We start from the raw sequence: 27,944 nt of genomic DNA on the forward strand, positions 1-27,944 counted from the left end.
ATGTTGCTAGGACAATTGCATACTATATCAACTCTCTGTCAACATTGAACAAACCTTTTGCTTTGCTAGATTTTTTCCTGTATAATTATCTTGAGCTTTCCCGTTTCATTTTCCACCTAAAATTAAAATAAGATATTGGATTCCTTCTGAGTAAAGCCATAAATGAGATTCCGTTTTTCTGCACATAGCCCCTGATCAAGAATATTGCTTTGAGATCAGACTACTTGGATTGCTTTCTAAATCAATGTCTCCTTAGCTGCATGATATTTAGGAAAGTCTTAACCTTCACCTTAAGTATTGGTACAGCAGAAGTGTCTTGGAACTTAAATTGGTTAAGGAGTTGAGTGCATGGAAAGTTAGTGGCAATGTTGTATGCCCCTTATATGTTGTTGTTTAAAGCCTTTAAAGCCACATGCCCAACTTAATATTTGTGATATACCATATGAATTTCCACCTTCATACTTTTCTTCTGTGAAGAAAAATCATCTTCTCATTTTAATATTCATACTATAGGGACTAGGTCACTTCTGTAAGATGTTTGTCCTTAATTCCCACACTGTCTCTCTGAAATTTAACCTCTTCACCATTCACACTACCCCATGTTCACTAGGCGGTTTCCCTCAGTCACCTGAAACATTGTATTATGCTAAACATCACTGGTCATAGATATCAGATTGCTGTGGAGATGAATATTTTCTCTATCTATATTGCTATATATAATAAAATTATCATGTTCAGCAGAATCCTAAATACTATGAGTGAATGATGAATGAATTATTGAGTGAATGAATGAATACTGGAAATATTTTTCTGTCAAGGAAAGCTGTTATCTGGAGGAATAATAACAGCTCCACCAACTAGGATGAAGCCGAAAGCTGAGGCACTGACTGTTCTAGAAGCTTAAATGGGTACTGATTCTCTTGGGCATTTTTGTAATTGGGCCTTTGAGAGAGTAGTCTAGATTGGAATAATTAGCGTCTTGAGACAAATTCTTTGAATCACACTGTCTATTAAAATTATCGTCATGCAGGGAAAGTGCTAAAAAAATAAAACTAAATAAATGAGGCTTCCTTCTGGCAAATTGTCAAACGATGCTGCTCATTACCAGATTGCCTCTTTACGAGGCTCTTCTGCAGCACAAGGGAATTACAAGATATCTACAGCAGGGGTGTCTTAAGATTCCCATTTAACCTAACCTAAGTGCAGAGAGCCCGTTCAACACAGATATGCCTTTAAAACAACTGAAGTATTAGTCTCATTTCTCTCACTACTTAGAAGCCCTTTCCTGGTTGATGGTAACACCTGTGTGCAAAAAGACATTCTGCTCCCTGTTTTCTATATTAATCAAAATGTATACAGCCAGCGCTTGGGGTGTCACAGAACAAGCAAATGACTTCAGGTGGGTAATAAACAGCAGTGGCAGATGAACTTTGTATAAAAATGGATGCTATTTTCCCATGGTTCAATTTACCCCTACCTGTGTGGATGGGTTTAACTGCATTAGAATGTCTTTTTGTAAAGCACCTGAGGAGGTATTTAAACATAATTGTACCATGTGCATTTTTTTCTGGAGTACTTAATCAGTGCAAACTAGGACAATGGCCATTTGGGTTTATGCCTTCTTGAAACTCTCAGTCTTGGATTCTCACTATCAAGCCAAGCTGTATATCGACTACATATAATATAAAAAAATAATTAAGAAAGTATGTCTTTTTATCAATACTGATAGCCAGAAAGAAACACAAAATTAAATATCATAATTACACTAGAATATTGGAATATATCATTTATTGATTGTACATGTATGTAGCAAGCTCACACAAGTGTGTTTACAATAGTTCTTATGTGGAAGTCAGAGGACAATTTGTGGGTGTTTATGCTATCTTTTCACCATGTGAGGTTCAAAGGTCAAACTTGGGTTATTAAATTTTAATATAGGTACATTTATCAATTGAATTGAGCAATTTAAGATAGTACTAAGATATAGAGAGAGTCAGAAATAGAAATATAGACAGATAGACAGATAAAGAGAGACACAGAGAAAGAAAGAGACAGAGAGACCGACAGATAGACAGACATAGGCACAGACACAGAGAGTGTGAAAGACAGAGAGTAGAGTGAACAGGAAAAATGAAACAAATCTATCTATCAAATAAAAATAGGAAATGACTCAGCACTATAGAAGGAGGATTAGTTTGAGTATTTATTTGCAAATATAATTTGATTTGCATTCATGAATTTTCACATTGTAGAAATACATTTCTCTCTTCAAATCCAAGATACCTTTTTATTCAGTGCATGTAATGAGGTATATCCTGTGTAGATTGTCACAGCCCCATATGATGTGTGCCATTTGTACTCTGCATTTCTGAGCATCATTCTCTCCTGTTTACATCTAACAGAGAGTTGCTCTGGACTTGGTAGTTGTCTTCCTTAGGGTTTCTGCTGCTGTGCAGAAACACCATGACCACAACAATACCTATAAATGAAAGCATTTAATTGTGCCTGGCTTACAGTTCCAGAGGTTCAGTCCATTAATCTCCTGGCAGAAAACATGGCAGTGTACTGGAAGACATGATGCTGGAGAAGAGGTTGAGAGTTCAGAATCTCCATCTGCTGTCAGTAGAAGTAAAAGTGACATTAGGCCTAGCTAGTGTCTGAGACCTCAAAGTCCACCCCAACAGTGACAACTCCCTTGCACCAACAAGGCCATGTTCACTTTAACAAGGCCATACTTCCTAATATTGCTGTTCTGTATGGACCAAGCAGTCAAACACATGAGTTTATGGAGGCTGTTCCTATTCAAACTATGATAGGTGTAGTAATCATAATAAAACAGAGGGAGCTTAATGCACTGAGAAGGCATCCATGAATATGTGATCACTATGTCCTATATAAACAATCTAAGGAAGCATCATAGTAAGGAAGATTTTGAACAAGATTCCTCCATCTTCTCGATAAGTTGTTTTTATTTTTTTTTTAAATGAAATAGTTTTCCTTGCCTCAACATTTGACTTTCAACATTGTCTACAATGTAGTAAGTATAAATTACACCAGTCTGGTAGCAAACAGAAGGTTAAAAAGAAAACATTCGTAGGCAAATGGTTGGAACTGGAAAATGTCATCCTGAGTGAGGTAACCCAATCACAGAGAAACACACATGGTATGCACTCATTGATAAGTGGATATTAGCCCAAATGCTTGAATTACCCTAGATGCCTAGAACAAATGGAACTCAAGACGGATGATCAAAATGTGAATGCTTCACTCGTTCTTTAAAAGGGGAACAAGAATACCCTTGGCAGGGAAGAGAGAGGCAAAGATTAAAACAGAGATGAAGGGACACCCATTCAGAGCCTGCCCCACATGTGGCCCATATACATACAGCCACCCAATTAGACAAGATGGATGAAGCAAAGAAGTGCAGGCAGACAGGAACCGCATGTAGATCTCTCCTGAGAGACACAGCAAGAATACAACAAATACAGAGGCGAATGCCAGCAGCAAACCACTGAACTGAGAACAGGACCCCCGTTGAAGGAATCAGAGAAAGAACTGGAAGAACTTGAAGGGGCTCGAGACCCCATATGAACAACAATGCCAAGCAACCAGAGCTTCCAGGGACTAAGCCACCACCTAAAGACTATACATGGACTGACCCTGGACTCTGACCTCATAGGGCATTGAATATCCTAGTAAGATCACCAGTGGAAGGGAAGCCCTGGGTCCTGCTAAGACTGAACTTGATTGTTGGGGGACAATGGGGGAGGGGAGGGAACACCAATAAAGAAGGGAGGGGAGGATTAGGGGGATGTTGGCCCTAAACTGGAAAAGGAATAACACTTTCAAATGTAAATAAGAAATACTCAAGTTAAAAAAATAAATAAATAAAAAAAGAAAACATTAAATTGGATTTACACACATGCTATTAAATTATCAGACTAATCACTGAATTTTATGGAAAATAAATAATTGGATTTAAAAATAAACCATTTACTATAATTGAGAACAAGTTAATGGTCTTTGAATGTTTACTCATTATCTAACTAGCTGTGAAATGGACATTTATAAACTAAGTGTGTTGGTGAGTAAAGAGATCCATAGAGCTAGACAAGATCCTTAAGTTCTCTCCAATAAATGGTAGAGCAAAGTGTTGTATTCAACATCATCAGATATTAGAGGTCATATGCCAACATCTTTGATAAGCTGTGTGCTTCCACATTGCACTCAACCTTTCCTTTCTGTGTGATTCTGTCCATTCTTCTCTAGGGATTAGCTTGATAATATGGCCTGGCCATTTCCTCCTAAGACTCCTGAGCCCGTCAAATCTACTCTGAATCCCATCCCAGTGCATTAGCCTATGCTGACCACTCCTGTCAATCTTTAGGATTTTAGCCCTGATACTCTCCAACCAACAAGCCCCTTCAACAACATATTCAATGTTTTCATCAAGCCAGATCTATCCCTACACACCAGGATGTGCATCTTGACAAAAAGAACTAAAGAAACAAACCAACAAAAATCAGCTCAAGGAAAAAAGGAGAAACGAACTTAAGAGAATAAACCCTTGAGTTATGTGCAGTTAAACACAAACATAATGCTGATGGAAATGATAAAGACAATTTAGGATATGAAAATAGAATTCAATAAAGTGATAGAAACATTCAAGAGTAATCAGGTGAAATGAATTCAAAATCCCAACCTGAAAACTAAAAGAAAGCCTTACAAGTAGAATGAACCGAGAAGACGATTGAATTTCAGGACTCAAATAGAGAGGATCTAGACTAAATAAATTAGGGTTATGAAAACTTAAAAAGAAACACAAGAAAAGAATGATTCAGGAAATGTGAAAAACAAAAGCAACAGCAAAACTTTTCTCTATAGGGATAGATGAAGAAGAAAGATCAGATCTTCAACAAGGTCATAGAGGACACCAAACACCTTCAAGAATCACAAGGAACATTGAATAGACAATGTCATAAATGAATATCCTCATGTCATAACAGTTAAAACACTAAATACACAGTAAAATATTGCTGGCAAAGTTACTTTTAAGTGCCAACACATCAGAATATGAGCTTGCTTCACAGTAGCACCTTTGAAAACAGAAACACCTGGAACAATGCATTCAAAGTCCTAAAAGACCATGACTGCCAACCTAAACTAACATACCCAGCAAGACTAAATTTCATAATTGAAAGAACAAAATAAATCTCTCACTACCCTTTTACCTCTCCCTTGTTGATTGATCTTCCCATTTCAGCACTGCCCCCATCCACCCATAACTCCTCTATTTCCTTTTCCTACACAGGTCTTTCTATCTTCTCTTTCCCTCAGCTCTGTACCTAACCTCCATGCTTCTGTAATTTCTAGCTTGCTTATTACTGGTGTTTAATGCTAATATTCACATATAAAGAATACAATACTATATTTTTCTTTCTGAGATACACCAATCAGTATATCCCTTCTAGTTCATCCATTTACCTTAAATTTCCATAATTTCATTTTTAATGGTGAAATAATACTCCATTGTTTAATGTACTTTATTTTCTTCATCCATTTATATTTTGAGGGACATTGGGTTGTTTGTTTTTGTCCAGCTATTGTGAATGGACCAGCAATAAACCTGTTTGAGCAAATCTCCTTGTCACATGATGAAGCTGAAATGCGCTTAGAATATTCTCCCAAGAGTAGAGCTGGATGTTGAAATTGATTGATCCTCTCCTTCCTGGGGAACATCCATATTGATTTCTATCGAGAGTGTATAATTTTTGGGTCTGAAAAATGGGTGTTTTCATTTATTCACATCATCACCAACATGAGCTTTCAAATATGTTATTAATCTAAGCTGTGATTTGTATTATAAATTGAAATCACACGGTTTTGATTTGCATTTCCTGATTACTAAGGCTTTTGAACATTTCTATGTGTTTCTCAATGATTTCAGGATTCTCTTTTGTGAATTTTGTTTATATCTGTACCTCACTTTTACCTGGTTTATTTAGGTCTGTTTTGCTATATAGTATTTTGCATTTTTTATGTATTTTTTATATTTTCCTTTTATTGGATGTAAAGTTGGTAAAAACCTTTTCCCATCCTGTAGGCTTCCACTTTGTCTGAATGATGGTATCTTTTCTATATGGAAGATTTATAGTTTTGTAAGATTTAATTAATCAAATTTTGATCTTAGTCCCTTTATTACTGGTGTTTTGTTAAGAAAGACTTTTCCTGTACCAATGACTTCAGGCTATTCGATCCTTTCTCTTTCACAAGTTCAGTGTATCTGGTTTTATGCTGAGTTATTTCACTTGAACTTGAGTTTTATGCAAGGTAATAGATAATTGTGTATGTCATTGTATTCTTCTACTTGAAGATATTCAGTTTTGCTACCATCATTTGTTGAAGATGTAATCTTATTTCCAGTGTGTATTTTTCTGAATACTTTAACAAAAGTAAGATTTTGTAATTGCATATATGCATATCTCGGTTTTCAGTTTGATTCTTATGATCAGTTTGTTTGTTTCTGTGTCAATACGATGGTGTTTTTATTTCTATATCTTCATCTAGTAAATTGAAATCACGAAGAGTGATAACTCCCACAGTTGTTTTACTATTCAAGATTGCTTTGGTTATCCTGGGTTTTGTGTTTCACATGCAGCCAAAAATTGTCCTTTCAAAATCTGTGAAGAAGAGTGTTGAAATTTTGATGTGTATACTATTGAATCTGTAGAGTAATTTTTTAAATAATGCCAATTTTCACTGTATCCATAAGCATGGGAGATCTTTGCATCTTCTAATATATACGTTCTTCACTGTCTTAAAATACTAATTATATGCTTGATTATAGTTATCCCAAGATATTTTATATTATTTGAAGCCATCAAAAATGCTTGAATTCCTTGAATTCTTTCTCAATTCATTTGTCACTGTATATAGGAGGGCTACTGATTTTTGTGAGTTAATTTTGTATTCAGCTATTTTGCTGAAAGTGTTATTAGTTGTAGGAATTTTTGGTGAAACTTTTGGGATCACTTATACATAATACCATATTGTCTACATTTAATGATATATAGACTTCTTTCCAATTCGTATCCTCATTGACCTCTTTCAGTGATCTTATTGCTCTATCTAGAACTTCAAGTTCTACTTTGCTTAGATACAAAGAGAAAGAAAACCTTGTGTTATTCCTAATTATCCTGGAATTATTTTGAGTTTCTCTCTTTTTATGTTGATGTTGGCTATTTACTTTCTTTAAATTGCCTTGGTATCCCTAATCTTTAGACATTTTAATGAATATTAATGGCCTTAATTTGCAAACCAAAATGCACACAGTTACTGAGTGGATGAGGAAACAAGATCCCTTTATCTGTTGGCACTAGAGATAGCACTTAGCTTTAAAGGTAGTTACTACCGTGGAGTAAAAGAATAGAAAAAAATACCACAATCAAAGAGGACCTGGAAGAAAGTAGGTATCACTACTGCAGTATGTGACAAATGAATTTTAAATTAAAACAAATCAGAAGAGATGAAGAGGGGCACTTCATTTTAATGAACAGAAAAGTTAACCAATAATTAATTAGTCTCATAATTGTATGTGCATAAAACTCTTATGCACCCAAGTTAATTTTAAAAATGTATTACTAGATCTAATGATTCACATTAGTGTTGAAACATCAATAGTGAATATTTTAATTATCACATTTTCCCAATGGGCCTATTGTTTGTATAGAAAATAAATCAAAAATCAGAAAAAAAGTCACCTTATATCAAATAGACTTAATAGTTATCTTCAGAATATTATACTAAAACACAAAATAAGAACAAATAGTGTCGCTAAAATTTTTACCATCCTTGTATATAAAACAAAGTATTACAAATTCAAAGATATTAATGTAAGTCTTTGTATCCTATTTAAAAACAATACAATGATACATAAAATTGTCAGTAACCAAATTTAAGTAAATTCACAAACATACCAAGTTTAAACTACTCATTGTTTAATGAAGAACAGGTTAAAGAATAAATGAAGAAAAATAAAAATTACATTGAAACTATATGAAAATGAAAGCACAAAACCAAATTTTTGGGACACATTGAAAACAATCCTACAAGGATAACATATTTCTAATTGTGTCTGGTGGTTTGAATGAGTATGAATCCAATAGGTTCATATGTTTGAAAACTTGTTTCAGTTGATAGAACTTTTTGTGAATGTTTGAAGGTTGACAGTGTTGGAGAAGGTATGTCACCGAAGGTCAGCTTTGAGATTCTAAAAACCTAACCCATTCCCAGTTAGCTCTCTTTCTCTCTGTCTTTTTTTTTCATAGCAGCCTTATTTATTTCTTTTTTTTTAAATTTTTATTACATAATTTCTTTTTTTTGTAATGTGGACGCTTTTATTTTATTTTTTCCCATCTTTATTAATTTGGGTATTTCTTATTTACATTTCAAATGTTATTCCCTTTTCCGGTTTTCAGGCCAACATCCCCAAACCCCTCCCCTCTCCTAATATATGGGTGTTCCCCTCCCCATCTACCCTCCATTACCGCCCTTCCCACAACAATCCAGTTCACTGCGGGTCCAGCCTTGGCAAGACCAAGGGCTTCCCCTTCCACTGGTGTTCTTACTAGGCTATTCACTGCTACCTATGAATTTGAAACCCAGGGTCAGTCCATGTATAGTCTTTGGGTAGTGGCTTAGTCCCTGGAAGCTCTGGTTAGTTGGGATTGTTGTTCATATGGGGTCTCAAGCCCCTTCAGTTCTTTCAGTCCTTTCTCTGATTCCTACAACTCTTCTCAGTTCAGTGGTTTGCTGCTGGCATTTGCCTATGTATTTGCCATATTCTGGCTATGTCTCTCAGGAGAGATCTGCATCCAGTTCCTGTCAGCCTTCACTTCTTAGCTTCATCCATCTTATCTAGTTTGGTTGCTGTATATGTATGGGCCACATGTGGGAACAAACTCTGAATGGCCGTTCCTTCAGTCTCTGTTCTAAACTTTGCCTCTCTATCCCCTCCTATGGGTATTCTTATTCCCCTTTTAAAGAAGGAGTGAAGCATCCACATTTTGGTCATCCTTCTTGAGTTTTATGTGGTCTGTACATCTTGGGTATTTCGAGCATTTGGGCTAATATCCACTGACCAATGAGTGCATACTATGTGTGGTTTTCTGCGATTGGGTTACCTCACTCAGGATGGTATTTTCTAGTTCTATCCATTTGCCTATGAATTTCATGAAGTCATTGTTTATGATAGCTGAGTAGTACTCCATTGCGTAGATGTACCACATTTTCTGTATCCATTCCTCTGTTGATTGGCATCTGGGTTCTTTTCAGCTTCTGGCTATTATAAATAAGGCTGCTATGAACATAGTGGAGCATGTGTCTTTGTTGTATGTTGCAGCATCTTTTGGGTATATGCCCAGGAGAGGTATAGCTGAGTCCTCAAGTAGTGCAATGTCCAATTTTCTGAGGAATCTTCAGTCTCATTTCCAGAATGGTTGTAACAGTCTGCAATCCCATCTACAATGGAGGAATGTTCTTCTTTCTCCACATCCTTACCAGCATCTGCTATAGCCTGAGTTTTTGATCTTAGCCATTCTGACTGATGTGAGGTGGAATCTCAGGGTTGTTTTGATTTGCATTTCCCTTATGACTAAAGATGTTGAATATTTCTTTAGGTTTTTCTCAGCCATTTGATATTCCTCAGCTGTGAATTCTTTGTTTAGCTGTGAAGCTCTCTTTCTCTTGCTTTTGCATCAAGATACTTAGCTACTGCCTTAGTGTTGTGCCATGTCTGTCCGAGGCCATGCTCTCCATCATGGTATTCATGAACTCACTCTTTGAAAGTGTAAGCCTACAATAGAATCTTTCTTGTACATGTTTATGTGTAAGGATGTTTTGTCATGGCATTAGAAAATTAAATTCAAGAGTACTTACATTTAAAAATTGAAAGAGAACAAATGACTTAATCATTCAATTACAAAATTGTGAAGACAAGAACACAATTTAAACCCAGTCAATAACAAGAATTATAAAATTCAGAGCAGGAATTAATAAAATACAAACATGGAAATCAATACAAAGATCAATGAATCTATGACCTGGATCTTTAAGATGATAAACAATATTGAAAAATCTTTAGCCTAGTTAAACAAAAATAAGAAGGGAGAGCCTAAAAAATTAATTAATTAATTAATAAAAATAAATAAATAGATAGATAGATAAATAGATAATAGAAGGAGGTTAGGAATAGGAAACCATTGCAATAAGCACCAAAGAAATTCTGAACGTTTTAAAATCCTACCTTCCAGTTTGTTGGAAAATCTAAAAAAGAAAAAGAAAAGAAAATTAAAAAATAACCTAACGATTTCTAGGATCAGCTAAGTCACAAACATTAAGACAAGAAATCACCAATTTAAGGAAGACCAGATCAAATGAAGAGATTGTCATATTAATGAAAAGCCTTTTACATAAACACTTAACAACACACACACACACACACACACACACACACACACAACACACACACACACATGAAATAGAAGGGAAGGAAGGAAGAAAGAAAGAATGAAAGAAAGAAAGAAAGAAAGAAAGGAAGGAGGGAGGCAGGGAGGGGAGGGAGGGAGATAGATCAAGCCAGGGCCACATGGATTGATAGCAGAATCCTACTAGAATTTCAAAGAAGTCTACATTTGTTCTATTTTAAAGTAATCAAAAATGGAAACAAAGGGGTTTTTTTGCAAAATCATTTTATAAAGTTGCAATCAATCTAATGTCCAGAACAAATGAAGGTACAGAAATAAACAACTTAATATCTCTTATTTATAAAGACTGATGCATGATCAGTGGACTATTGCAAATAGAATATAGACATATATCAAAAGGATTATCCTCAAAAAGAGTATCCACCATGACGAAGTGTGATTTATCTATGATCTGCAAATGTTGTTCAACATATTTATGTCAATATATGTAATAAAGCATATAAATGGAACTAAAGACAAAAATATGATGGAAGTCCTAGAGAGAAGAGAGGAGGACTAGAGGGAACTTCCTTAATATAGTAAAAGCCGTAATATCTTATGTGGAGAAATACTTGAAGCAAATGAAATTAAGTAACAGAAAGAGTTTTCCACTATTTCCAATCTTTTTCAACACTTGGCTACAAGTACTATCTGGGGGAATAAAGCAAGAGAAGGAAATTAAAGGCATATAAATAAGAAAAGAGGTCATCATACTATGGCTATCTGCATATGAAAATAGTATATATTAGTGGTACAAATATATACATATAATCTATATCTATACATTATATATACATACATGTATATATATATACATCTACACCTAAACATACACATAATTTACACACACACACACACACACACACACACACACACTTAATAGCCATTATTATTTCTGGAGAATAGAAAGTTTCTTCAACATGGGATCCTGGGAAAAATGGATGTCTAACTACAGAACAATGAAAGTAGTCTGTAGCTATTACATTGCATAAAAACTAATCTCAAATAAACAAGATTTAAATATGAAACCTAAAGGACTGTAATGGGGACAACAAGATGTAGTCTTGATATGCGTGTAGGAAAGGATTTTGTGAACAAGCTCCAATTTGTCCAACAATTAATGTCATAATTAAGAAGTAGGGCTTTCTACAACAAAAATATTCTGAAGATCTAAAGAAACAATGAACCTGGTAAGAGCAAGCTGACTGATAATGGGTCCTCCAATGGATAAGTTAGAGAAAGGACTGAAGGAACTGAAGGGATTTGCCACTCCATAGGAAGAACAACAATATCAAATAACCAGACACCCCAGAGTTCCCAGAGGGACTCATGGCTTCAGCTGAATATGTAGCAGGAGATGGCACTGTCTGCCATCTATAGAAAAAGAAGCCCTTGGTACTGTGAAGGTTTGTTTCCCCAGTGTAGGGAAATGCCAGAGTGTTGAGGTGGGAGTGGGTGAGTGGGAAGGAGAGCATCCTCATAAAATCATGGTGAGGAAATATGGGAGAGGGAGAATAGGGAAAGGGGATAACATTTGAAATGTAAATACATAAAATATTCAATTAAAAAAGAGATATCTGACATAGTAAGGGAGAATGTTTGCTAGCTATACTTCTATTAGAAAATTAATACCTTGAATATATAAAAATCTTTTTTAAAAAATTAAAGAATTAAAAACCAAATGATCTATTCAAAAAAATGGGCCCAGTAATTAAGTGTGGATCTCTCAATTGAAGAAAAAGGATAGCTAATAAATACTTTAGATGTATCCACATCTTCCATAGCAACATGAGAAATAGAAATCAAAAACTTTTAAAGTTTATATCATAATACTGAAATAATCCTAAGATCCTTAAAACAACCTCCAACAAGTACTGGAGGCTAATAGAGGAAGGAGAACCCCCATTCTTTTTGGTGAGATTGCAAACTGGTCGAGCCCATCTGAAATAAATGTAAAATTGTCCAAAATCTATCATACAACCAATCTATATCCTATTTTTTTGGAATATGCAAAAAGGATTCAGTACCTTATGCCACACAAACTTACTTGGACATTTTAATTGATGATCAACTCGCTACAGGAGCTAAGAAATGGAAACAGTCTAAAGGGACTTCAACTGTCAAATATATAATGAAAATGTAACATGTGTATACTATGGAATACTGTCCACATGAATAAATGGAAATCATGAAATTTCCAGTTAAAAATTGCAAGTAAAGATGGTCATGCTGGGTGAGGTAACTCAGACCAGAGAGGCATTTTCTCTTTGATTGTTTGTTTTTGTTTTTGTTTTGTATCAGATGAGGCACCAATCACTAGTTCTTTAGTTGTAAGTACATATTTCTAAGTTAAAAATGGATCATCGTGAGGAAGAGAATAAGAGCATAAGAAGCAACAGTAAGGAGCATTTTATTTGATGGAGACAATGGAAAAACACGATAAAGTTCTGACTATGGAGAGCAAGATAAGTACAGGAAGAGATAGAATGGTAAAATAAGGGTAGAGGATCTGAAATGACAAAAAGTATTATATAATTATCTGTATACCCAAATACCCTACAATTCCTGTAAGTGCATGTATAAATACACACACACACACATAAATAAAATAAATTGTTCTCATCTTGTCTGACAATGTTTCCTCCAAGAGCCAAGGACATTCTATTAAATCTCAACACTGAACATGAGAACATTTCTTTTGTGTTGTTGGTCATGGTTGTCAAAGAGACTCCCAAATTATTAGAGGCCACTACTATCTATTTCCCTTGATTGTCCCCAAGTGTTGTATTAGAGTCATAATTGCTGAAATAACCATACCTTTCAGACACAGAACCCAAAGATTCCTGAGCTAAAACTAACCTCAAAGCCTTCTCCTTTTGTAACAAAAACTAATGGAAATGTGACTATAAATTTGAGAGACAGCAAACATGTGTATATGGGAGCCCTTGGAGGAAAGAAAGTGAATGGTATATGATGTAATTGTATATAGATTTTGTTTTGAAAGAAGGTGTCATGCAAGCTTTTCACCATTCTAGAGAACCAAACCCAACTCCCACAATTATTCTTCATGTACATTAGTCCATATGCTGTACACAGTTCTATACCTAAAATCCTCAGTAGAGTAATGGACACCCAAGATATAAGGCTGTCTGATGAGTTCTGTGAACAAAATGGCATTTGTGCTCAAGTGAAAGAAGCAGTTGAGAGAAAAGGGCTTCCTCGATAGATCAGGTGAATCTCTAGATATGGGATGTAGTCAGGTAAGCAGCACCGTGTGTTCAAAACAAAAAGCAGAACCCACTTGGAAGCAGTGGGATTTGCTACAGATGGAACTTAAATCATCAGATTTATCTTGAAATAGAAGCAAGGGTATCTTTCCTCATCAATATCTGAAGATGAGATGGGAATCCCAGATGCTACACAAAAATGTTTCTAAAGTGTATAAGGGACTTATGGGATGACTGACTAAAGGGAGAGCACATGCTAATATTTCTCACTCATTTATTAACTGTGTTACTTTGGCAAGCTGATTAATTCACACTATGCTGTAGCTTCCTGGCTAAAAGCATAAAAAATTAAAAAATATTTTTAGACAATATTAGTGTGTGGAGTGAAATGTGCACACTTAATTTAACTATGCCTCCATCTTTAAATTGAAAATAAGTGAATGCCTAATTGAATTGTTGTAGACTTACGTAATAATTACAAGGCCCTCGGGCTGCTTTTGACATATAAAAGGAGCACTATATGTTTCACCTGTTAGTGTAGAATTAAATTGGTGTGATCTTGAGTGAATTCTCAGGACTTTGGTTATCCCATTTGCAAAGTGTTAAGGGAGATTTCAGTTCCATTTTGACTCTACATTAAACGAAGTAACACTGTCACTTATATTTGATTGCTTATTCTTATCAAAGTCCCATTGACGTCACCCTTCCTCCCATCTTTCTTGTCCATCTCTTCCCTCAGTATCCCTATTGGCATTTCTCTTTAGGATTTTTTGATTTTGTTTTCTTCTGCTTCAAGACTTTATCAAGACTATCTGGGAAACCCTGTTTATATTAAGCTCACTAGCTTTGAAATTCTTTTGAAATAGCCATGATTTACCTATCTACTCAATTCTAGGTCTTTACACGTAGATACTGCGTATGTCAAATTTTTAAAATAAATAACTGAATGGACTGTAGTAACCTTTTGTGTGTATTTCAATAGTTTACGGGCCATTGAAATTTCCACCAAGGAGCATAAAAATTGTCATTCCACAGAGGGTGCTACAAAGCGAACCACAGTGTGGGGCAGCTGTTTGCTCACTCTTGGGAAAATGGGGCAGCTGGTTCTGACTGCAAGTGAGGTGGTGTTTGTCATTTTGTTTTGTGTTTCTTTTGTAAACAAACAGAATCTCTCCTATAATATAAGCACCATGATGAAACTTGTTAAATTGTGTCCTGGGAGCAACATCAAAAGGTCATCAATTAACACCACTAAGAAAATGTATGTCTCTTTGATGCCATCAGTAGGGAATGGATCTCCTTGTTTTTCTGTGGGGATTTTAGCTGCTGCACTTCAATGCAGCTACTTTATCCTTCATAAAGTCCCAGGGTTCTGTTTATTCACAGTTCACTTAAACATTCTTTAAAATATCAAAAAGAATTGGAAAACAAGAACATTCTGGATATATTTAACAGAGACAGAGGACACAGATTGAATGATCTTTAGGACTCATCCTCTACTTGAACCTCTCATGAATCTGCTTGTTTTGTGATTGTTTTGTTCCAGGCTCATTTCCTACAGGACTAGAGAATTATGGCTGAAGTCTGCTTTTCAGTTTGGGACAGCATTGTACATGGAAATTTCTTCTATGTATTATATTTACCTCCTTTGTTCTTATAATCTTTCCACATCTACATGTGATAAGATTGCTTCATACAAATATGGGCAAATATTATCTCTACTATTAAGTGAGCATTACTCATGTCCTCAAATATGTACCTGTACTGTTCAGTATTCAACTTTTGAGAGCTGGTTTGACATTTTTCCCTAAAGAGATGGTGATACCAATCCTATATAATACTTGAATACTAATAAAATGTCACACATGATATACATGGTCACAACTTAATACTTACCACAGACTAAATCTGGAATTATTGAGAGCATTATCTTGTTACTAGTCATAGCTATTACCATCATTTTTTCTGTCTGTAATAAATGCAGATTTTTTGGTATAATATTTTCTTGTAACATTCTAGAGTTTTCTATACAGACTATAATTTTTACAGTCATATATTGACATTATATTGTAAAATTGTGTTTTGCTTCATAAGAGAACAGAAATGGACTTATGTATGAGATAGCTTTGGCAGATAATTATTAGCAAATAAGAATTAATTGTATATAAAGTATCAAAACAGGAGTTTTCATGAATCAAATAATTGTCTCTGAAAAATGCAAAAAGTAATACCATAGAGACTGTATAGGTTATATTTATGAATATAACTATATACATATACATTTATGCATGCATTAACAACTAATTATAAAAGAGGCCATGAATTTGAAAGAGAATAAGGAAAAGTACATGGAGGGTATGGAGGGTTTGGAGGGAGAAAAGAAAAGGGACAAATGTAATTCTATTATAATCTCTAGAATAAAAAAATCTAAAAAAAATTACATTGAAATTTTAATGCCAGGCATTTAGATGGATGCATCACTGGTTGACTTGAGGAAGAGGTTGTAGCAGTCAGAGGTAATGAGTTAAATTGTGTACAATGGCATAGCAGTAGAGTAGCCAGTTGTAAGTGCACAACTTGAAAAATACTCTTATCCATGTGGCATGAATTGACAGAAGTTGTTGGCATTGATAAGAGATCATGTAAGAAATACAGATGGTAAGAAAAAAAGAGGACTTATAATAAATTCTGAAAAACCACAATTATGGTTTCCAAGCAGACAGATTTTCTCTAAAGGAATGTCCATGCAATCGAGTAGTCATTTTTGCTTCTGCTAACATCAATTTTTAGATTGAAGAACCCCACAGAACATAAGATAGTTGGATCCGTCAATATTCATCCTGTTTGCCCCATGTTTTATGTTATCTTTTCATGTCATTCTGCTTCCCAAAGCCATCTCCGTTCTTGAATATTTTCAACAAGCTGTAAATTTATTACCGCTCCCTAGAGTCAACATAGAAGACTGCACCTTTGAGCTGGTTATTCTAGATATTTTGCAACTGGATTCTGTAGTTTTGTTACTATGGCTCCTCTCTTTTGGTTTTTGTTTTTGTCTTAATGGTTAAAAATATTTTATGACTATTTATACACTAGTAAAGCCTTTTATGTGTACAGGAGAGTTCAGAGGCACAGATAAAGAAAAGGATTGTGACTGGGGAAGTTATTTGATGATTAATCTTGATCTATAAATCAAAATGCACATATAGGCAAACACATACACACACATAGAGGAGGCAGGGAGAAAGAGAGGGGGAAAAGAGAAGGAGGGGGCTAGGCAAATTAGCAAAGAATATTATATTCCAACCCAGTTTGATATATTATACAGACTAAACTAAGCAATCATAAAACCAATTTATCTTCTGTGCCCTCCTAGGATGCAAAAGTGGCAGGCTAATAATTTATTGCTCCGTGGATTAAAGGTGTTCAAATGTTTATGTGATGATACAAGTTGCTCTAGCATCTAAAATATGTCAGAGATGTTACCAAAATTACTCAGATCTCCTGTTATTAGGGGATGTTTCATGGGTGGCAATGAAATGTTCATTTTCTAATGAAATTTCCTGTCTGTAATCATTTACTAGGACAAGACCCAGACTTAGTTTTGGCACTGTCTTTGTTGGTGTGAAAAGACGACATTTCAATGATCTAGACAATAAGATTAAGAAAACACCATTTCTAGGCTGCAACTTTGATTTTTCCCATTAATTGCATTTAAAGACTGCACATTCAGAAGTTCTTACATGTCTCAGGTTTCTTTTGCATTTATTATCTCTTTATTCACTTATTTTATATAGTCTTTCTTTGTATCACAGGATGGAATCAAACTCCCAAAAATTCTCAACCTCGGGGTTTCAGTTTTGAGCCATTTCTAGGATGTTGTGAGGAGGTATACTTTCCATAGCCTGTTTACTACACTGTTAGAGAAGGTGCCTGACAGGCTCTGCCAGAGCCTTACTGATACAGATGAAAATTTTTGCCATTGACCATTCGACTGAGCACAGGGATCCCAATGGAGGAGTTAGAGAAAGGACTGAAGGAGCTTAAGGGGTTTGAAACCCCATAGGAAGAACAAGAATATCAACCAACCAGACCTCACTAGAGCTCCCAGGGACTAAACCAGCAACCAAAGAGTACACGTGGAGGGACCCATGGCTACAGCTCCATATGTAGCAGAGATATGGCATTGTCTGGACATCAGTGAGAAGTCAAGTCTTTGGTCCTGTGAAGACTTGCTTCCCCAGTGTAGGGGAATGACAGGGTGTTGAGGTGGGAGTCTTTGGATGGGAGAGAGCATCCTCATAGAAGGGGGAGGGGTTATGGTAGAGGAGGGAACCAGGAAAGGCAATAACATTTGAAATGTAAATACATAAAATATCCAATAAAACAAAAGAAAGAAAAAAAGAAAAAGGGTCAGGGATGTCCTTGATAGCCCTGCCTTTGTTGCCTTTAGAGGGTTTTATTTGCCAGCTGAGCTACAACTACTGGTAGGAATACCAGATTGTCAAATAACTGGAAATATTAGACTGTCTAAATGTTGAAAATGAAATAAGGCTCTTAGTGACTCTTGTAATTTTAAGGGAACTTTATTACCAAATAATAAAACACTAGTACCTTTGATCAAATAATATCTTTGTAATTATCCTTTCCTGAAGTCCTACCCATCATAGGAGCAAACACTTTTGTAAAACAAATTTCTTCTCTGAATCTCCTGGCCATTGTTTTAAAGTTGCCCTACAGAAATGATAAAATTAAAATTCCTCTTAATGTTTAGCCAGTCTTTGCTGTCATATACCTGGAACTCTGTGTCTTCCTCCTTCATAACATATCCTTGGACTTACTCAATACTCAACCAAATACTTGTACTCTCTTTCTATTCCTATTTATCATTTTTACTGTTCACATGCTATTGGATTTTTTTGCCTCATAAATGCAACTTAATTATTTCTACAAACTCAGTGAGAATACCTAACACCTGAACTCAGCCTCAACATCTAATTAAAATACCACAGGAGCTGCTGAGTTCATCTCTTGTGGTCATCAGGTATAAAGAGAGCTTTTCGTTATTCTCAAAGGCGCGGGACAGAAGTCAGAAGTCATTCCAATTTCATACTCAAGAATCACATGTAATTGAGTTGCTCATCAGTTCTGACATTTTGAAAGATCCAAATACATAAAGATTACACTTTAAGATATTACTGTTTTCCCTTTCTTAGCAGTTAAGAAATGAACTCTGAAATGAGATGGAATGAAAGGAACACTATGGTGTTTTACAAAATGCAGATACTTACAAGAGGCTATGGATTCCCTAAATCCAATTAAGATGGCCCAAGAAAACTGAATCCTGTGACTGAAGATGTGTGTAAGGATAGGGTGATTGATGTGGCTTTACATATCTGACACGGGGACATGTGTGAGGATAGATACTAAGCATATAAAATAGGATAGTTTAGCAGATGAAATAGGAGAAAGCATATAATGATCTCAAAGTATGATGTCTCTCATGGACACTTAAAGGTTATTATAGTTATTTTTTCACATTGCTGTGACCAAAATCTGACGAGAGCAGGTTGGGGAGGAATAGTTCATTTGGACTCATGGTTTGAAGACACAGTGCATCATGGCGGTGGATTTGTGTGGTGGGAAGCCTGGGGCAGTTGTGATGATTGCATGAGACTATTTGCTCACTTTCCCATGGACCAGTAACCAGAGAGGAAGATGGTTCCAAATAGAGGCCATGCTGTAACCCTCAAGGGCAGCCTCCAGTAACTTACTTTCTCTAGGTGCATCCTACCTCCAAACTGAGGATTGTCCAACTTTTTGGCTTTTCCATGCAACAATGGACAAATAATTTAGGTCAGACCTTCAATATACCTGCCAAGCTACATATAGCTGTCAGGTTAAAGTCAGTATAATTTTAATGACAATTGTCATCAGAGAGAAGCAAAGCAGTCCTCATGAAATAATTTTAATTATGCACGACCTATGTGCAGACAATTTCAGCTTAAAGTGTCTACAGTACAACCCGAAGACAGTGGTCCGGTAAGATGTATGTCCAAGACAGTAGGACATAATATCGAAAGGGAGTCTTATCTATAGTGGCACATTTCCCTTTGATACATAGGATCACCAGTTAAAATCAATTTGGTTTTAAGTTTGAGGAACATAATCAAATTAACATATTTCTATTGCAAAAAATGTATTATGGATATCTTTGATGTTTTTATTATGAAAGTAAAAAGAAACATGGAACTATTACTATTAGCTGAGGAAGGAGTGCATCAACATGTGGTTTCATAGGAACACTTTCAGTACTCTGAGTGGTCTCCAAATTGCCTTTAAGAAACTTTCATCATGGTTTTATTCTTAGAGTGCTTCGCTCTTAAAAATAGTTGATCCCACATGTCAGTTCTGCCCAAAAATAATACTATGATTAAGCTGTAACTGTGATCAGAGGAATATTTAAGTATTGGGAGAAAGTACATACTAAATAGACATGATCCCACTTCAGGTTAAATGGATGTTTGAAGCAGAAGTAAGATGGCAACTGAAATATAATTGAAATACACTAGAATATTGTTTATTTTCCCAGAATTTTTTAATTTTGTTTTTGTTAGTAGATTCTTCTCTCAAACAATAACTCCTGGGCAGTTTCTCCTTCTTGCACTCCTCTTTGCTCCCTGTTTCTTCTCATCCCCCCCCCAGACTCATTTCCCTTCAGAGAAGAGCAGACATCCAAGAGAAAACAACCAAACACACAAAGCAAGATAGAGCAAGACAGGGCAAAGGTCGGGTAAGATAACCTGGCAGCAGCAGAAGTGTCCCAAAGGACAGACAGAAGAGTCAGGAACATGCCAGCTTTCACTCTCAGGAGTCTCAGAAATCTTAAAATCTGTTTTCTGAGTCTTAATTCAGATTGAAGATCAGGATTACACATTTCTCACTGTTTATGGGTCTTTGATAATCAATGTGTTTAAATGCCTAAAAATCAATTGTTTTCTTTAATTTGAACTTGCCATGATTTCGCTTTCATTTAGGCAGTTCTTATGATGTGAAGCATTGCCTTGGTGAGCTGGTTTTCACCGTGAAGATACCTGTTTAACTCACATAAAGTCTACTGACATTGCAAAATCAATAGCTAGTTTCCACATCCGGTTCAGGTACAAGCTTAGTTTGAGATACTACAACAAATGATATCAATAAAATAGTCCCAGAATTTGACCTGAAGTTCTTAGCTGTCTTATCTCTGAAAAATAAATATCCACTCTCCAGTCTGATCAACACTTTAAAGCCATTCCTAAAATCACTGATAATTTAACCTCATAGCCCTTATGAACTTCAGATATGATCATTTTCACAAATTGATCTATTTTAAGACTTTGGAAATAAGTGTTTTAATGTGCTAGACAGTGATATGAATTAGGTATTAAATAATATAAATATTAACAATTACATGCCAACTATATATTTGTATAATTGTTTAAATTTTAAAACAATATAGAGTATTGCTTCTTGTTTTCTTTCCTCCTTCCATATACTCTTCCTTGTTCTCTTTCAATTTCAAGACCAGTTTGTCTTTCATTCCTCTTACACACATACACACACACACACACACACACACACACACACAGAGAGAGAGAGAGAGAGAGAGAGGTGTAGTGCATTTATTTATATACATATTATAAAATATATAAATATGCATATAATTTTCTTTACTTTTACAAGTTCTTTTTTTACTTTTTTTCGGAGCTGGGAACCAAACCCAGGGCCTTGTGCTTGCTAGGCAAGTGCTCTACCACTGAGCTAAATCCCCAACCCCTTACAAGTTCTTCTTAATATAATTATCACTGGCCACCATTTGTGACTATGCCCAGTATGTTGACATTGGATAAAAAAATTATCGTGCTCTATTTTTATTATTCCTTAAAACCTCTTGATATAGTTACATCTTATCTCTGTTAGTCTGTGTATGTCTGTGAACATGGGCTTGTTTCTAATGTGCTTGAGAATTTGTGTAAAAGCATTAATTCACATTTAAAAATCACGAGACAACCTCCCTTGTCAGTCGCTCTCTGCCTTAATGTGATACAGGATCAAGTGTTGAAATATTGCTTTCCACTGTTTAAGAAAGGTTAGATGGCCCACATACATACTAGAAATAGCACACACATACCTAAATAAATAAAATGCAATTAATAAAGATTTGAATATCTTTGGGATGTAATTGGAAGCATACACAGATCTCAGAACACTACTGTTCAAAGAAACATAACAAAAAATGTTTTATACGTGCTGTGAAGAAAAATAAGGTTTTTGTCCAAAGTAAGATCCTCATGTGGAATAATTTTAGCAACAGCTAACATGATATTTAAGGAATATTTAATTTAAATGAAATGACTACGAACCTTATGGGAGAAGGATAGGGTATAATATGAACTCTGGTGATGGTTTCTGAGGAAAAGAGGGACAAAAGGACATTGGTCAACCATCTTTTCCCCAAAGGCTGAGAACCGGTCACAGACACATTTGTGTGATAGTGGAAGAAATGGCGAGGGCGCTTGCTCAGCTCTCACAGAAGGGCATCCGGTTAAGTCAGTCATTAGCTGACTGATTGTCAAGTCCACTGTAACAGAACTCCATTGCAAAATTTTGTTAAGAAAAGTTGCTGGTTTTGGCACCCTTGTCCTTTGCAGAATTAGGAGGTCCAAAGTCTTTAATAATAATAATAATAATAATAATTATTATTATTATTATTATTATCATTATTATTTTGAGAATTTCATACATAAGTACTAGATTTACATTATTTTCCCTCCCTTTTCTTCTATCAACTTTTCCAATGACATTTGCTTCTTAGTCTTTAATTTATATATATTTATATGTAATGTTTATATATGCACTTAAAGTGTATACACACACACACATATATATATATATATATAATGTATGCATAGAATTTATTAAGACCCAATACCATCTGCTGAGTTTACCTACTTATTGCTCAATTGTCTATGTGTTTAGAGCTGACCATTTGGGACTGCATAATTATTGAGGGATTTATCCTTAGAAAAGATTGATTCTCTATTTTTGAGGTAGCTGTTAATTCCTATAGCTCTTTGTCTGTGAAATGGGATATCCTTCCTGTCATTTACAAAAGACATGATCTTTCAGCAAATGTTCTCATCCTCTGGATCTTAATATCTTCAGCTCTGCTCCCTGAGCCTTAGCTACAGTACTATTTACATGTCAGCTGGAAGTGGGTACCACATGGTCAATTGTTCACAACTTGAAAATTTATGGATTCATGGATTTATTCTCTTTACAATTCTGCAAAAGGGGTGAGAGCTATGTTTATGTGAGGGTATAAATATGAGTATTTAGAATGTAACTAGAAATTATACTGGTATAGGGAGCACCAATAATACTTCCTCCTCTAGGACTCATAGCATCACCAGTCATGCATAGCACACCTGGTTTATAGTACCAGACGTGTATTACCTTTTATTGAGTCTGATTTAAATCCAACCAGCTGGCTGTCACTTACCTTCAGGATGTAAGTTTCACTACTGTTCCTCTCCTTTAGCTTTCTTCTTTCAACTTGCATAATTTTTTCTAGTTCAATGAAAGCTAGCCTTCCTGGGAGAAGTTTTTGTGTCAGTCCTTGCTTTATTCCTCAAAGTTCTCAGTCTCAATATTAGGAATAGGGTCTTACATTCAAACTATGGCAAGTACCCAAGTGCAAAGGCAGGGGTCGATATTGTGTGGAATTCTTTTAGACACACTAGCCAGGCTTGAGCTTGTACTCTCATATCCATACCATGTGAAATATTCTATGCAATATCCTATGTTTAGTTTTGATTTAATTATTTTTACATAAGAAAGTTTTGATGATATGATTTAAAGTGGATAAGCAAACACAGTTAAAATCTCATGATATTATCTTCATTTTTTGTTTTTTTCTTTGCCCAGTTATTTGTTAATTCTGAAAATTCTACAATAATATTTCTGCTCTTTTTTTTATTTTCAGACTTACTATTCTTGTGAAAAGAAATATATATGGTATGGGCACAGGAAATAGATAATCAGAGTGTTTTTTAATTGTCACATGAATTCAGAAGTCCCATTGATACATTTAACAAATGGCACTCAACTTCTTTTTATGAATAATAAATTATACTGTATTGGTTATGTTTTAAATTTTATATTCAATTCATCAAATTTGATTCTTGGTTTTTGTGGGTAATAAAAAATAAAGAGAATATAGGCTCAAAATAAGAATAGATGTTAATTTGTTTTGTAAAAAACATAGTTGTGCATAGCACGATTGTGTCCACAATTTTTACCCTGGAAATTGTTTGGGGCTTGACTACAACGATACCCTTGTCTCCTTAAAATGGCATGAAATTCATTCTTGTGGAAAGGAAACAAAAAAAAAACACTGTAGCTCTTTTTTCTTCCTGTTTTATGCTATAGAAAACACTCTGTTTGTGCTTACAGAAATGATATTTAGCTTATGTGCTGTAAATGGACTGTGACCCACAAGCATCCCTAAGTAGCATTCATCATTTGGCTGGTGTGCGTGCATATGCAAGGTATGGCCAGGAAAAGCACAAAACTTCAAGCTTGGTGGCAGGGGCTTCTCATAATTTAAAATGGGATGGAGATACACAAACCCATTTCTGCAGGACCTTTATAGCTTCCGAGTGAATTATTCCTGTCCATAAAACAGAGAACCTGCTGTGTGGTATTTGTAAACAGCAATTTTGTTCGTAAAAACAACATAAACCTTTTATGTGCCTGATGCCCATTTCCTAACTGCTTTTCACTGAATGTGTCTCACATATAAATGAAGGCTAAGGCAGAAAATAGATGTGCTATGCAAATAGTGTCTCCCACTAGTTGCTGTGATTAATCAAATAGGGCCATCTATCTAATAAAATTACATCTCATGCAAATTCACACTGCTTGTGCCGCAGCTGTGTATGGCTGCTGCTCTTGCTGCGGCGGCTGCTGCACAGCATGTCACAGCATCTTGTTTAAGGAATGCCTGCATGCTTGGTAGAATACATACCGTTAGCCTAGGGACTCACAGACACTTCCTTTCCTTTCAACAGTTCTTGGAGGGGTCTATTTAGAGCAGAGGCACCCTGCCCTCTTCTGTTCTGAAAACCCATTGGAGGCTCTGTTACATATGGTAAAATTAAAGGGGGAAAGGGGAGGTTATTTGAACCTCATTTTTTACCAACATTACATTGCGATCACTGTAATGAGAATTATTGAACCAGCGAGATAGCTGTCTAACTGTGCACATCTGGTCTCTTCATCTGCTTTTGGAGATTAGTCTTCATATGGGACCTCAATAAAAAGTTCTTATGAAGTCTTGGTAACTGAGATCTGCTTCCCTTTAGGTGGTGTACGGATGATCCACATCCACTGACATTTGGCCAAGACCTTCTTGTGAATGTATGCGAGCAGAAACCAGCAAGGACTTTATATTGCACCTAAGCCAAATTCTAAAAGAATAAATAGCCTAATCATTCTTACCCCACCCTTCCCAGAATCCCTGGACATACCCAGCTTCTCAATATACTTCAGACTTCTCATTACTTTACCAATCAGGAAGCCTTCTCTGATCCTAAAGGTTCAAATCAACAATCAATATTTCATAAACCTTTATTTGATCAATTCAAACACTTCACTCTTCATTATTCTATCTTATGCTATCTATGTCCATTATACATTTTCAATCAACAATAGAAGGGACCATTTACAATATGCACTTTGGCACAGATCATGATTTTATATCTCATGTCCTGAAAGATTTACAGAAACCTTTGGCAATCAATATGTCTGTTAAATTAGTATACAATCAATGTGGATGTTTATCAAACCACTAGAGTTAGAGAAATTGGTAAGCTAATCTTTTTTGAGATCGTGATCAGGAATTGATTTCTGTATTCTAGGGTTGCCTCAAAATTGCCCCTAAACAACAGAAGAAAACTCAAAATTCCTTCGTAAACATCATATAAAAGTTTCTGAGTTTCACAGTCCCAATTATGTAAAAAAGCATTGGGTGTTTATAAATTCATCCTGAGTGTTCCAAAGTGGGCTCTTGGATTCATTAGAATAATGAAAATTCGTTTAATTCTCATAAACTAAAACATATGTGCTATAGTCTTCTTATTTCAGTCTGAAATATTTTAGCAGATTTGGTTTGATTCAATGGCTTACTTCCATTTAGCACTATGAGCAAATGGTGTATTCTCAGTACTCTCTTAGAAGATATAATGCCTGTGCTTCAACATCATGGCATGTCGTGGCTTCCCCGTCAACATGATGGCAACCTGTCCTTTTGAAATTGTCATCTTTCATGCCAATCCCAGCTAATTAATGGAACACATGGTATCATAGACTATTACCTTACAGATGTCTCCAAAGCAGAGTGATACCAGTATACATCTCTCTGTGTCTATGATAAGGTTATCAGTTATTGAAACAAAATATTTTTTGGTATTTTTATATTTTTTTGCTTGGATAATAAGAAGACTGTAAAATGATGATTAATATTGTAGGTATTAATTAATGTTGAAAATTAATATGGAAACAGTTATTTCTTAACCAGCTATTTACCCAAATAACCACGTAGTGGCCTTTTAATATTTCAAAGCTTAGGCCTTTTAGGAGCTTATTCTCAACTAACTAATCTAAGCTAACACACCAACTCGTCCCATCTGGCCTATGGCTAGCTATACCTTCCAAGCCCATAGTCACATCTGTTTCTCTTCATGTCTTCTGGACAAAAGCTGTTCTTTTTCTCTTAGACTTCCCCGGAAGTCTTACCTTCTCTCTACTGCCCAATCACCAGCATTATCCTTTTATTGACCAATTAATTTGGGAAGCATGGGTTGTACAACCAAAGCTGGGGAACATGAAATTTCCTGGGGCACCCAGATTTTGGGATCCAGAATTTAGCATTTGAATGCATAGCAGCACCAGACCAACCCAACTTGACAATTCAAGTTTCAAGGAAAAAAATAGACATGGCATGAAGAAATAAATGTATTAACCATTGAAAGTTAAGGGCTCTCATTACAGTGGCAGGAATGTTTAAGTATGGAAAACGTGCCTTATCCTCAATTGCTCAAGGTACCGAACACTGCACACAACATTCTCATTATGTACAACATGTGCATGAACATACTGCATGCCTGGTCTTACTGTGTCTGTATGCTTTAGGCCAAATGTTTGGCATGCTGCTTAAACTCCCAAAAGTTTGAAGTCTTCCCTGGAGTGCCATTTTTGTCATTTACTGCCTACATTTTACTAAGGCAGTGAAACCTCGTTTGAGGGTGTTGATATTGCCACTGCATTAGTGACAGTCTGGAAGGTCATTATCTGTGAGAACTGTGGTCAAAATGGAGCAGATCTCAGACAACTTGAGCTTCAGTTTCATGAAGATCCGAGTTTTCTCTCAACTCCATTATTAGACAAAGTTTTCACATTACACAAACCAAGATCCTCTCTAAAAAAATCATTTTTTCTTGCCATTAAGTATAATTATAATGATTTAATGATAGTTATGTAGGAGTTCTATTTGAGAATGTCTTACACATTTACCAAAATTATGTGATTACATCTAAAATCCATCTCCTGCTTCTACCTCTCTCATAATTCATGATGAGCAGTTCCACTCCCAATTGCATTCCTGTATTCTGTATAGTCTACAAAGCCCAGTGAGTACTTCTAATCTGTTCACAAATGTGAGGTCACAGACTAGAGTGTGGGAAACCTACCAGTTGCCACAAGGAGACAGAGAGAGAGAGAGAGAGAGAGAGAGAGAGAGAGAGAGAGAGAGAGAGAGAGAGAGAGACTCCTTCCCAACAGTAACATGCTCTCAGTATCAATACCTCCTGACCCCATTTTCCCAGCAATGACACGCTATCAAGAGCTCTATTGTAACAGGTGGTGCCTGAAGGTCATCTATCTTATCTATGTCTGAATGTTGGTCCTGAGCAGGTTACCAAGCTTCTGCACATTCATGTTTGAATTAGCTATGGCATTTCTAGAAGACAACACTTCACAGCACTCCACCTAATCCTTCAGCCTTTTACATTCTTTTTATCTCTTTTCTGTTTCTATATTCTCAGTCAAGCCTCACGACAGCTGATAATGGCATGTGCCAGGGAACTGTCAGTCA

This window comes from Rattus rattus, chromosome 2 (genome assembly GCF_011064425.1).
Source record: "Rattus rattus isolate New Zealand chromosome 2, Rrattus_CSIRO_v1, whole genome shotgun sequence".
Classification (NCBI taxonomy): domain Eukaryota; kingdom Metazoa; phylum Chordata; class Mammalia; order Rodentia; family Muridae; genus Rattus; species Rattus rattus.